The following is a 12959-nucleotide window of genomic DNA, read 5'->3' on the forward strand; positions in this document are numbered from 1 at the left end:
CCCTGGACAAACCACAGAAGTTAATTAAAATCTTCAATCCATGGATAGCTCTTATTCTAAAAGTAGAATGAGGAGTGACTACAACTGAAAAAAGTATAAGGACATAGGAACAGCCCTGCTGGATCAGGGTCAAGGCTCTAGTCCAGCATCCATCTAGTCCAGCATCCATTCACACAGAGGCCCACCAGATGCCTCCAAGAAGCCCACAGGCAGAGGCTGAGGGCTTGCCCCCTTTCCTGCCATTTCTCCCCTGCAACTGGTATTTAGTATCTATTTATTGCAGATATTATAATCGACTAAAAACCTAAAATTGATCATTATTTGCTGCAGGTGGCAAATTGCAATGGCTAAGAGGTGGGTGATTATACTGTGAATACATCTCTCATCTTAGACAAAAATAATTTTACACCAATGTGTCTGTTATTAGAGAAGCAGACTGCATTTTCTGTTAGGTTTATTTCTGTTAGGTTTATAAACCACAAGATTAGCAATTAGTCTGAGATAAGGACATATTCAACTTTAAACCCTGCAGTTTGAGGACAGAGTGACTGTACTTTTAAATGAAATCGGGATAGAGTGAGAGTGATACTTCTCAACAGTGTCATGTGTAACAAAAATGATAAACACATAAGTAAAGGTAAATTATATAAATGTAGGAATAGAGCCCTTGGGTGAAGAATGGGCTGCTGGTTTTCATTAAGGGTTTGTGCAGACAATTGTGGAACACTCAGAGAGTGTTTAAATACTAGGACATCCTGTCCTATTTCTCATAAATCTAATGTTTTATTTAATATTTTACCATGACCAGAACTGCTTCTCGTATAACGGAAGACAGTGGAATGTTTTTGTGTGGCTTTGACTCTGTGGCTTGAAGAGTAGGCCTCATGCATAAAGCGGGGGGGGGGGGCGGGGACATGGGGATACTAAAAATGCTCAAATGTTGCCCTTAGAAAACCACAATCATGCAATAAGCATAGACTTGTTCAAGGAAAGAGTAGAGGAGGTGGAGGTACAGTACACAGTTGCTCCTTCAGGCTTTGATTGAAAAGCATGCTATTCCAGTACATATTTCAAGCGAGGTTATCACTCAACCCTTCCATATTTTCTGAATAGTGAACTGGATGCTTGAAATCAGGCCATACTCGATGCATGCCCTAGAGGAACTTTCCCCTTTATTTAGTGGGATTGCAGCTTAGTTAAGAACTACTGGAAGGAGGTTCTGCACTGTGATAAGGATGCTGTCGCTTATTGTTTCATATCCCATAGTAGTTTTGTTAGATTATTGTTAGAAGGCTATTGTTAGAAATACAGAAGGCTAACATGACATAAGGCTATTGTTAGAAATATGTCAACAACTGTTCACATCTCCAGAGAGGCATGTTTTTGCTCTAATCCAACAAGGTTCTTCTTCACTGAGGTTTTGTTTTGGATTTTAAGTCCTGCATTCTCTTTGTGACTTCATCCTTTATAGAAACTCCAACTATCGTCTTAACTGCTTCTTTCTCTTCTCTGCTTTTCTCTGCCAGTGCTAGCAGAAAGGTTATTCTCCAGACCTGGTTAAAGGCTCCAAGGACATCAGCAGGCCTTTCCTCCCTGGGTGCCTTCAGCATCCTTCTGGGTGAGGCATGATGATCATTACATTCTCTTTTGTGCTGTGACTCACTTCATCAAGTGGTGAGGAGTTTCAAGGGCAGCCCTGCCCCCCTTCTGTTGCCTTTGGAGGAGACTTAGTGAGGTTCTACAATATTTGCTTTATCTACTACTTGCTAGCCCCCCCCCCCCACCACCCCGCTAACTGGGTCAAGGGGCATTTTTTAAAGCGGAGGCTCTTCTGTTGAGCAGAAAGAAAGCAACTGTTCATATCCAACCACACCTGAGTACCCCTCCCAGAGCCTCCCTTGTGTCTTTTTTCAGAGCATGTGGCCCTTTGGAACAGGGAACCATTTTGGACTCCTCTTGTTGTGCAACACATTTGGGAATCTGCCCTGCTATCTGGGCCAAGAGGCACCTTTGAAAGTGGTGACTCTCTTCTGTCTACTGGGGGAGAGCAACTGTCCCTTTCCAACCTAGGACAGCATCCCACCCCCAGTGCCTGTTGCTGGGGTCTCCTTATTCTTTCTTCTTAGTAGGGAGTGGGGGGCCTTTGGGACACGGAAAGAACTGTCTTCAGGCCTTCTTGTGGAACACAGTTTAGGAAGCATCCGTGCTAACTGGCACCGTTTAAAGTGATAGTTATCTTAGATTTAGCAGGATTAAGCAACTGTTCCTATTCAGCCCAGCATAGCATTGCATCCCTCCCCTTGACTGTTGCTGATGTTGTGTGTGCATGCATGTGCACATGCATGCAAGATTCTGAGCCCTTTTGGGGAAAGGAACCATCACCAGGCCTCCTTGTGGCCCACAGTTTGGGTTTCTTCCCTGCTAACTGAGCAAAGCCTTTTAAAAGTGGTGCTGTCTTATATTGAGCAGTGGGGAGCAACTGTCCCCTAATCAATCCACCAGAGCATCTTATTGGAGCTATTGCTGGTGTCCCTCCTGTGCTGCTTCTTTGACTACGAGCCCTTTTGAGACAGGGAACTATGTTCTCATTCCTTTTGCAATGTAAACTGCTTTAAAAAAACCACACACAACTTTTTTTGTTGAAAAGTGGCATAGCAATATTATTAATAACTGTGGTTTGTTGGATTATGAGTGTGACTGGATAATGCAACAAGACCACATGGTCCCTCATCCATGCTCATGTGCTGAACTAAGGAGGAGTCCTGTCTTCATAAGTCACAACTCTGTACATCATCCACACCCAGGAATTTAGGATTAACTGCTTACAAATTAGTGTGTATCTATGATTTTTCTTTATATCAAAAGAAAAAGAGAGATTCCAAGATAGGAGAGTGAAGAGGCTGGCAGGAGGGGTGGGGGTGGAATGGCACTGATTTTCATCAGTCTCTCTGGTGGAAGGTCAAGATGCACAAAGAGAATGCAAGATCCTACAAGGGAACAGCTGGCTAAAAAGATGGTGTTGGGAAAGGGTTTGGGTTCTTGGATCACGCTACCAATGTGGAGGACTCCTGGATGGGGTGCACTTGATGTAGATTGAGGAGAATGTGTTGGTATTAATTTGGAGTTTGGGCAAGTTGCTACAATCAGGATAGAAGAGCTATCCTGACCCTAACCTAATTTATTCACCGTAGAAACCAATAGTGCAGTAGACTCCAGTGACTCTTTGGCAGACAGATTATCCTTGCTGTATCATGATAATAATAAGCTGTATCTAAAAAGAATTCATCACACGAAATGGAAGCAATTTAAAATATCTGATCATTTTTCTCTCTTTTCCCCCTTCAGTGAGCAACTGCACATTCTGACTCTTTAATCAATAAGTACAAGAGATCCATATGAATATATAGACTCACTTTTGAACAGTGAAAGCTGTGCATGCAGATAGTGTCAACAGTCAGCAAGCTCAATTAAGCATTTTATTCAGTAACTATAATTACCATTTTCCCTTCTCTCTGCTTTTCTGCTGGAGGGCACCTAGAAACCTTTACTGTTGTACCTTTTGCCCAGTGGCAAGCCGGCCTTCACTGTGAGGCATTTTCTAGTTATATTTTAACACATGAAAATTGTTTATTTTGACACTTGTATCCTGCTCTTCTTCCCAGGAGCCCAGAGCAGTGCACATGTTTGTGTTTATCCTCACAACTCTGTGAGGTTGGTTAGGCTGAGAGATAAGTGACTGGTCCAGAATAATCAAGGGAGTTTCATGACGGAAGGGGATTTGAACTCAGGTCTCCTCAGTCCTGGACCAACACTCTAGCACTACATCACACCTGCGAAATAAATGATAAACTGCTATGGGGTTCAATACACTAAGAAGTAGTGTATTGAAAATTATTTTGACATAATTGTCTCATTTTATTTATTTATTTATTTATTTATTTATTTATTTATTTATTCGATTTCTATACTGCCCTTCCAAAAATGGCTCAGGGTGGTTTACACAGAGAAATAATAAATAAATAATATGGATCCCTGTACCCAAAGGGCTCACATTTAAATTGTGAAACTTAAATCATCATTGCATCAGTGTCATTTAAACAGTGTCGATATTCAAAATTGTGTTGTGATTGTTATAATTTAGAATGTTATGTGTTACTCTGGAACTTGAGACAAACCACAATCAGAGTCCAGACAAAGAAACTGTCCTGCTTTGCAAGAAATGCAGTGTTTCAGCAGTGTAGAATTATACTTTCTTCACAGTCAAGACCAAAATAGATTCCTCTCATTCATACTTATATAAACTCTCCATCCTATAGACCACTTTCTCTAAATAGCCACAAAGATGCTGCTTATTTCAATTCCAAAACAATTTACTCTAGAGTAATTCCATTAACTTCATATAGCACTGCTATAGCATACTCAGAGCTTTTAACTTAGACCTCTTTGGGAGGTGGCTGCTTGTTCACATATCATACACTAAAACTAAATTTCAGAGCCATCTAGACTAGTGCCTGTCACTTCCCAGTGCCATTAGCAGGTTATTTTGATGTTATTTGTGATTTAGAAATGTTCCTGAAGATTTCATTTAGACTTTATACTCGCTGCCACCTTAAAATTTACTTCAAGCCTCAGTTGCTACTTCACAAGCAGTGCTAGTGTTGTGGGCAGTGGCACCTGGTGAGGGCAGTGCAGGAGTGGTGGGGAGAAGTACCTTTAACAGAGTTAACTGGCAATATCACTGGTGCCTGAACTCTGCAGGTAGCATCGGTGCCTCACCCAGCATTCCATGCAGCAGAGGCCCCACCTACAGCATTCACTTGGCCGCCACACATGAAGTGAGAGGGGAGACCTCTCGCTGCCGCCCCTGTACCACCTTTACCAGCCACCACTGGTTGCGGGTTGACACTTGTTATGAAGCCTGCACCTTTGTGGGGGCCCACCACCAAGTATCTTACTTGAGGACCCCCACAACCAGAGCTAACACAAATAGTACTCTTGTAGCAGGAAGTGAGAGAATATAAGATGTTGTTAGGCTGAGCTGCTTTTAAAACTTTAAGCTAAAAACTTGCATTCTGTTACATACACTCAGAGGTGGATCTACAATTGAGTAAACATGTGCAATGAACACAGGCTGCCACTAGGGGGAGCTGTGCCTGAATTTCCAATTTAAATCATAATTTCCCCATAGGAGTCAATGAGAAACTCAAAAATATTAATAACTCCCCAAAGGCTGAGAAGAAAGTTCTGAAATGTTACATGGTGTGCCTACATGATTGTAGAATGAAACATGTGAATGTTCAAGGCGATCAATCCACCTGTTGATTTTTAATGATTTAAAACATAAAATAAAATAAACCTTTTTAAAATTCAAATTCACAGGCTGACTGATCTCCTTGAACACTGACACATTTAATGCTAACTTCATGTGATACTCCTGTATTAATTTTGAGATCTTTATTCCCAGCCATTCTAGAATTATAATATGGGGTGCAAAAAAATGAAGTTTGTACTCCTTTTATATGAAGGCAAGGTAGGGATGTGCACAGAACTGGTTCCATGCACTCCCGGGAATGCATGAAACAGAGCAGTTATGACATTTTAAAACAGTTTTAGAAACTTCATTACATCATTAATGATCAACGAGTAAGCAAGTAAAATCATTAAAAATCAACAAGAAAACCAATATCTTTCAAAGTCTCCACATTAGGTCTTCAGTGAATGGCCTGAAAGGCCAGTGGGCTAGAAATGGAACCAAGCAACCACTTGCTTCTTAAGGGCCTATTTCCACACTGGTGATGTTTCACATGCCTTAAAGCAAAGCAACAATTTTGATGTTCCCTACCTCAACCCAAACCATTTTTTAAATGGATTTATTGCTTTATTAAGCTTGTGGAAACCATGAATTGTTTTATGCTTTTCAAGCCAATCCATTTCCTGGAAATAAAGATGCCCCCCTCCCCATCCATCCAGTTCTCTGCACAAGTCTGTTCCCATACAAGAGAAAGTGTATTTTTATTTAGCTTGGAGAAGTATATCTTTTTCTCTTGAGAGAACAGATAGAATGCAGTTCCTTGTAAACTGAAAAATCACCTTTCATTCTGCAAAACAGTAATCAAAATGGGTCAGATCAACAATTAACCATAATAGATGTCTTCTTTGGCTTTAAAAGGCCAGTGGGCCAGAAAAGAAACCAAGCCGCCATTTGCTTTGGCAAGAAAGGACTTACCTCTGAAGGACTTGGTGGTAGTGACCACCTGTGATCTTTTACACTTCCTCCTTCCTGAAACAGACTTTTTGTTATGAGTTTATTGCTTTCTTAAACTGATTGAAAACGATATATTTCAAGCCAACTCTTTCCGGCTAATCAAGCACATTGTGATGGTGCTGCCTCTCATGTGCTAGGAAAGAAACCAAATGACTACTTTCTTTAGCAATAGAGTACTTACCTCTGTGTTGGTGATGTTAATATCTGAAGTTCACCTCCAGCCTCAAAGGCAGGATGCCTCTGAGTACCAGTTGCAGGGGAGTAACAGCAGGAGAGAGGGCATACCCTCAACTCCTGCCTGTGGCTTCCAGCGGCATCTGGTGGGCCACTGTGTGAAACAAGATGCTGGACTAGATGGGCCTTGGGCCTGATCCAGCAGGGCTGTTCTTATGTTCTTAAGTTCTTCACTCCCCTTTTTCTGAAACAGTGCAGCAAGTTATGTTCCCTACCTTGCATCATTCCCTACCTTGCATCACTATTTTTCTTATGAGTTTATTTTATTAAACTTGGCAGAATCTAATTTTATATATCTATATCTATATATAAGCTTTTCCACATAATTCCCAAAATGAAGGTTGCCTTACTGTTGTCCATTTATCTGTAGTTTCTTGTTCAAGTTGCTCTATTTCCAGGGTGAAGATTCTTCTCCAGGAGGCTTTAGACAGGGCTTCTTCCCTAAATCTCCTTTGTGAGAGAGTGTGTGTGTTCACACACAAGCCAACTTACCCTGAAGTCCCTCAAGATCCTTGGACCCACTCCACACACAAGTCAGGCTTTGTCTTGCAAATTCTAGCTCATCTCAAGGTATTTCTGAGTATTTAAAATGCTGGTTTTAAGCTACTTTTTCTGAAAACACCAGAGCAAATAGGGAGAAGCACTGACATAGAATCATTAGCATAAGAGGGGTACTCTCTTTACAAATGCAGATGTAGCTCTTGAGAGAGAGATGTACTCTCCTCTCCCCCCCCCCCCGCACCCATTGGCTAGAAGGAAAACTTTATGTGAACAAAACCAAACCCGAGAGCAGAGGGGAGGGGCTGCTTCCCTCAATGCTGCAAGAGTAATTCCAAGTGGCTTCACTCAACATTTACCCCGCAGCATAAAGCCATGTGCGAATAACTACCTGGCAACATAGCATTTCCCCCCACCCCTGTCTCTAGAATTAAGCTTTGGCAAAGGTTATTTACAGAGCCAAACAAGAACGGGAATGAAATATTTAGCATTTAGAGATGCTGAAACACCTGTCTCATCTGCTAGACTGCTTGATTTCAAACCACCTCCAGCCATTATAAATCTGTGTTCTAGAACAGAAAGAGATTTCTTACCTTGCAGCCTTACCACTCATTTGTAAATTTTAAAGAAACACAATTGACTTGCCAGGATTATCCCATCTATTCTTAAAATAGGAGGAGGGGAACCAAGCTGACCCTGTGAGATGCAGCTTCTCCTCCTGCATCTTGCATACCTTGATGGCTCAAGCTTGGTGATGGAGTTTTAGCCATCACCAAGGAAACATTGAGGCTATTCACATGAGCATGCAACACCAGGCTAAGGGAGCCCAACCCAGTTTTACACGCTCATGTGAACCACCGGGATCGCACCTAATCCCAGTGGCTACATGGTGGCAAATCCACCTGTGAAGCCTCCTGCCTAAATGAGGTTAAGGGAGTGAGCACTCCCTTTACCTCATTTTCTTGGTCGTGTATCTGCTGAGGCTGCTTGCAGGCAATTAGTTGCTACCTGCAGAGGTGGGGGGAAAGTATCATCCTTCAGCACTGGGGAGAGATGTAGCTGGTGGGCACCTATCTATACTAAAAATGTATACATATTTTATATGGTTCTATCCTGGGAGTTTTCGTTTGGAGCTAGTGCTGATGATTTCTAGAGTTATTAATTTGAGTTTCCCATTGATAGTTTGGGGGAAATTATTTGATGGGTCTATGTTCAATCCTTGCACACAGCAGGCCTCTTCAGAGCTTGTTATGCCACTGCACATACTCAAGCCCCATTAAATTGTATGACACTCAAAACACCTAACTAGAATCAGAACTGCAACCTCAAATAAAAAATGCAATCGCCTCTCATCCCTCTATATTGTTAATAACCCCTGCCAACTGGCCAGAGGCACTTTTAAAGTGGTGGCTATTTTATATTTAGCAAGGGGAGAGCAAGTTCCCCTATTAAGCGCACCATAGCAACTCTCCAGTGGCTGTTTCTGGTGTTTCCTTTGAGTTTTTAGTAGATTATGAGCCTTTTTAGGACAGGGAACCATCTTCTATGTAATTTGCTTTGAGAACTTTTTGTGGGAAAGGTGTGCGTGTGTGTGAAAATAATTACCTAAGTTGCTTACCAAATGCAGTGTGTTTGTATTTGTATACAAATAAAGGATAGTGACGATAAAGTGTTCAATTGAGCTAATCCTTTCTTTCAAAAGTACTGCATAAAATACATGTATTTTCCATGCATCATGTTATACCAATAGATACTGTGCATACTTCTTGGGGTGTGAAGTGGTAACTAACCAGTATGAAACACGTTGCAATTAAAAAAGATGCCAGGAGCAGCAGCATGTGTTACATTTTTATTAGCCCATCAAATTTAAGTTGCTGGAACCAATGTGCCAGCTTACTGATACTGAGGTTTTCTTTCACTGATTCGTTTAGCCTATAAACATTAACTCTGCTATGGATGAGTATGGTACTTGGGATCTATGACAGATCATTTTGCCTAGGAGCTTAAATAGCAGTGATTTATCCCTAAATAATTTCTCATGTACTATAACTAGTTTCCATTTCCACTCTGTTCTTGGTTTCACAATCTTTCTGCAGTTCCCGTCCTTGCTCTGCTTTAATCTTCAGAACAGTGATGGCTTACAGCCTCATCTTAAACAGGTTTATTTGGAGGCAAGGGACAAATCAGACATGATGTCAAACATATCTTTAAATTCCATTATTATAATTCTCTATATCTACATGCAGCCACAGTGGGGAGGGTGCAATCCAGATCTGAACTTCAGGGCAGAGAAGTGGTAGTTAACCCTTCCCCACATGCTTTCCCCCAATGATCCATCCCCCTCTCCCCCCCACCCCCGCCGAACTCACACAAGCTATTATAGACATTAAATAAGTCCCTCTGCATTGAATGATCATTACTTTCAAGTACATTTAGGATTACAGCCACAGTGCTGGTATGCCTAGATGTAAATGACAGAGAGTCCTCAGAGTCTCATAGTATCCATTGCTACCTAACCTTCAGCAGAAATGATACCCCAACATTTTGGGGTGTGGTGTTCTTGGTTAATCCATTCCTTGATCCAGGCTAGCTTTTGAATGGGGCTTTACCTGTATTCCAGTCCTGGAGTAGAGGCGGCACTAACAAACAGCCAGCAGCAAGAGCATTGAAGGCAGACTGTACTTCCCTCTCTGTACATAATATCCAATTGTTAATATTCCGGATTCAACTCCACTGCCTTGGCCTTACATACCACAGGACTTTCCCTTGGATTCTTACACAGGGCAGTATTCAGAGCGACACACAAAAATCCAGGATTCTCCCTTTTTCATGTATACTGTCTCAGCTGAAACATTCAAAATGCGGCTGATTATTCTCTCAACAAACCAGTACTATCATATAAAAGTCTGCATTTGAATAGCATCCTCTTATCTTTATAAGATAAATCTGTGTGCACAGACTTTTCTCTAAAATGTGATAGTCTCTAGATGAATCATATGCACTATAGCTGTTTAAATGCATGGTATCAACTTTTTAAAAAATTGGCTGACATTCTAACACTGTGCTTGAAGAAGAAGCAAAGCTGCACCAGTGCAAAAAGACCACATGGCTGTGCTAAATAATGGGGATTTTCAGAAATGTGCAAACGCTGCCTGAAAAAATATGAGGCACACCACAGGTTGGGCACCTTGTTGTACAAGCATGTTTGCACTAGTGCAACAGTAGTAGTATAGAATGCTAGCACAACATCCTTGCACAAGAGCCTTATTAGGATGTTGGCCTTTTTGTTCAAGAATACACCTTGGCTAATATGTATTATATTCACATTTTATCTCCTATTAAACTATCTGTAGAATACTTTCTACATTAACTCATTATTCTTACCTGGGGGAGGGGTGGGGAGATGAAACCTTTCATCTGCTTTTCCTTTACAAGTTAGCATTTCTGAGATACAAATATCTTGCTTCTCTGAAGTATCTCATAAATCAAGAAACATGAAAAGCAAAATAGCAGATTTTGTAGGACATTTCTCAAGTAACAGTTGGTGCATCTGTATATACATACACACAAATAAAGAGATGCTAGGATGCAGATTTGTCTATTCAATTTATAACACTTCTGCAAGTGACTACTGTGCAAATTGTAATCAGAGAAATTTAGAAGTCAGATAGAAATTGATTAAAATGTAAAACAGAGTTAGGGCATAATCCTGTTACTATTAAACAATGTGAGGGATTTTTTAATGGATTGCAGTAGGAACAGGATGAGCCCACACTTGGGGAATAAACCTGATGATAAATATAAGTTGGCATCCCAGGATTATCATATTAAAGATGTGAGTTAAATATATTGAAATAAGGGCTTTGATGGGTTTAGCATAGGCTTTTTAGAATATGCTAACATGCTTGCCTATTGCAAAGCCCAAACATCTTTTCAATGGTATTGAAATGTTTGAGGCTTACATTGCATTGAGCTTTAAATTTATTTGGGATATTTATATCTTGCCTTTTAATTTTACCAAAAAAACAACAAAACACAAGGTAGCTTTCAGCACCAGGGATGTGATGAAGGGGGATGCGCAGGGATGGAATGCTGGTACTTCTTGGCTTCTTCTCTGGCTGTTGGGGTGGGCATGGCCATGGGGGACATCATGAAAAGTGCCCGCTCTTCTGAATTTGCAACCACATCTCTGTTCAGCATTAAAATAAGCTAAGCGACCTCCACAACCAGGTTACCACCACAAAGTTTTTGCCCATTTTTCCAGTTGCTACCTAAAGCCTCCCTTTTAAAATAATCTTAACACCTGGGTCAGGTTCATGTGAGGGCAGGCTGTCCTTAGAAATTTCTGTAGTTAATTCCCTTCCCTGATTAGGTTCTGAAACCTCTCCAAATTTTTAAGGGCCTAATTCTAAAGCAGCTGTGTTGGTAAGTGGGGGTATGAGTAGGGGCCTTTAACAGATTACTGATAGGCTTTGGAAAGCAGGCTGTGCATACTTCTTTGGTTCATCTTATTTAATGCGTGTTAAGCCAGAAACCAATCAAATTAGCAAGTGTTACTTAGTGAGGCTGTTATCACGCACAGCCAAGCCCGGGATCTCACCCAATCCTGGTGGCACTTCAGCCAGAGGCAAACCCACCTAGGGAGCCCACGTCCTAAATGAGGTTAAGGGAGTAAGTGCTCCCTTAGCTCCATTTTCCTGATAGTGTGCAGCACTGGCTGCTTTCAGCCAACACTGCAACACTGAAGCCAGATACCCACCACTGAGGGTTTCCCCACAATGCACCACACACTCACATGATGCATTGTGGGAGTTCCAGGGGCCAGGACAACACGTCCCAACCCCCACACCTTTGAGCTGCTGGAGGAAGCCGTGGACCATCTGGTCATGCAGGATCATGCACCCTGGCCCTCCCAGACCCAGCAGCTGGGTCGTCTGTGGGGAAGGTGAGCTTCTGCTGCCTTTCCAGCCGCCTGCCCTGAAGCCCTCCCACGGGATCATGAGAAAGGGGCTCAGTGGACAGGGCAACCTATACACTACCATAAATATAGAACTTAATAGTTCACACAGGAACGGAACCCATCCAAATGCTCTTAATTTCAATAGAGTTTCTATAGGAGCTGTGCTTAATAGACTAGTTTTTATGTCAAACCTATATTCTGTATAGTACTTTCAACAATGCTAGAGCTAAACAAACTTTAAACAATAAGGCAACTGTCTAAAACAGATATTGATTAGATGACTATAATTAGAGTAAAACTAAAAATCCTAAAATAAGCTGCTTCAGGGAGGCATGGAACAAGAAACATATTAGTTGAAAGGGACCATAGCTCAGAACAGAAGGAAAGGTGAGGAAGGATGTGCTCATCTTTTGAGAGTATATCAAGGCCAACAACTGCAAAGTTCAGTTCCTGCATTTCAAAATGACAATCAGTATCCTAATCAGCTTCCCAGTTATCTGCTTGCATTTGTAGACACGTCCCCTGCAAGCTAGAAGGCCTCTATGCTATTATTCTTGAGAAAGAAAATAACTAAGCACTTGATTCAGCATAGACTGCATTTGTAAATCATTCTTTCAGATTTTGTACATTCTTTGATCACAACTAAAATGCAGAAATGTGACACAATCACAAATAAATGCACACTATATGTTAAGATTTTCTGAATTCTTCAAAGAAAGATCACTTTCTGTATACAGCCATCCCTTGCCAACCACGGATTTCTTTAACCCAGTTTTAAGCATACGTGAATGGGTTTTTGTAGGAAGTCTTTCCTACCATGACTGGAGTATGCCCGAGTTATCGTGCAATTTGGGTCGCGAGAAGCGTGAAAGAGACAGAGATGGAGGAGGGGGAGAGGGAGAGACAAGCAGAGGAAAGAGAGAGAAAGACAGAGGAGATAGAGAAGTGGAGGAAAGCGGAGGGGGGCGGAGAGGAGAAAAAGTTCACGAAATGGCTCCAGAA

Source organism: Hemicordylus capensis, chromosome 5 (genome assembly GCF_027244095.1).
Source record: "Hemicordylus capensis ecotype Gifberg chromosome 5, rHemCap1.1.pri, whole genome shotgun sequence".
In the NCBI taxonomy this organism is placed as follows: domain Eukaryota; kingdom Metazoa; phylum Chordata; class Lepidosauria; order Squamata; family Cordylidae; genus Hemicordylus; species Hemicordylus capensis.